Genomic DNA, 1,915 nt, shown 5'->3' on the forward strand with positions numbered 1-1,915 from the left:
GCGTTAGCTCGGCTTACCATCTGCATTTTCCCCTGGCAAATGTTTTATGCTTCAGGCATCTCAAACTTCCCAGGTTGTCCATGCCTACTTTGGCTTCCCTTTCATCTTTCCATGCCTACTTTTGAGGAGCTTCCATGTATCCTGACCCTGCTATCCATTGTCTGTCCCTACCAGGCCATCTTGTTATTTATCTTATTGCACAGTAATTATCACTCATTTTAATAGTGCTGATCATAAAACACATCTTTCTTAGCCACAACTTTACACAGACATCTGGCTAAATTACTTTTCCAAATCCTGGTTCTCATAGTTATTCTCATAAACTTGGCTTAAAATAGGCAGCAATAGCAATACCCATAATATAGGAGAATGATAGACTGCCTTGACATTCACTCTGCCAAACTTGTCTGGCACTTTTAACCTCACCATCCCCAAAGTCTCCTAATGTGGAGAAAATCTAGGCAAGTTCTTTGCTACAATGCAACATGAATAGATTCCCTTCTATTTCCCCAGAGTCCTGGTTACCATCTTAAACTGGATGAGTTTAACCTTCTCTCTCTATGTTCCTATTAACATTTGGCCTTCTGAGCTCCCTCCAGACTCTCCCATCATGTTCTACATATATCATTCCAAGGATTCTCTAGCACAATATTGAAAATTCTCCTAATTACTCTCACAAATCATCTCAAAGGCTTTTGAACCATGAAATCTTGTAATCATGGTGATACTCTCATGTTTTTGTGCTCATCTTCGGTTAGTAAGATTTTTGTCACCATGACAAAATATCATAGCAAAACAACTTAAGGAAATAAGGACTTAGTTCATGGTTTCAGAGGTCTCACTCCATTATGCTTGGAAGGCACAAAGGTAGGCAAGAGGAGTTTACCTCATGCTAAATTTTCTGTCTACATTCACAGGCTTTGTGTGACTTCTCTGTTTATCCCATCCAAGGTCCTAGACAATTGGATAGTGTTACCCACATTCAGGGTGGTTCTTCTGTCCTTGGATAATCATTTTTTGGAAGTGTCTTCACATGCACATCTAGGAATGTGTTTTACTAATTCCACTCTAACTAAGTTGACAAGATTAACCACCACAGGTATTTTTGGTTGTAAGCCTAGCTTTTAATAGCTGAGCCATCTCTCTAGCACAGCCAAAAGAGTTATTTTTTATCTGTGATTTGCTATGTCATTAAACTTTATTATAGTACATATACACAGGAGCAAAGGACATATAAAGCCCAGTACTATTGGTGGAATTAGGCATTTCCTGAGGCTCTTAGAATATACTCCACAAATAAAATGAAAATATTATTCACCAAGACTGATACTACTTTAGTCTTACAATGCCCTTCTCTTAGTTTCTGGGACCATATTCAATCATTCTCAGCCTCTGTCAAATATCTTTAGGCTGTTGTTTCTGAGCTCCATCCCAATTTGGCTGCCCAGGACAGTAACAATGCCATCTTTCCTCTGGTTTCCAAGCTCATGTCAGCCATAGAAATTATAATCTTTACCAAAAACAGATATACTCAAGAGTAAGTTATCAACTGCTCACTTCTGACCTTTGGAGGACTCTTTGGTTTCAAATTGGGGTTGTTTTGTGTCCACTGCTCTTTTTCATGCAGCGGAGTTGGGGAAAGATAAAGGCCACTATGATAAAAAGCAAAACAAAGTCGATTTTCTGCACTTCTGTTTCCCAATGACTAGGATGTCTTTTTTTACTTTTTAAAAATTATTATACCTGGAAGCCCTTAGTATTTTTTCTTACTTAGTATGACAGATTTTCAGTTCTAATTTTAGTCAATCAACCTATCAAACATACTATGCCACCCCCAGCTGCTGGGTTTCAGGCTTCAAATTCAAATGATCAGGCAAGTGGCTTTCTATAAATAAATTTATCTATATATAAAAAT

This window comes from Microtus ochrogaster, linkage group LG1 (genome assembly GCF_000317375.1).
Source record: "Microtus ochrogaster isolate Prairie Vole_2 linkage group LG1, MicOch1.0, whole genome shotgun sequence".
Lineage (NCBI taxonomy): Eukaryota > Metazoa > Chordata > Mammalia > Rodentia > Cricetidae > Microtus > Microtus ochrogaster.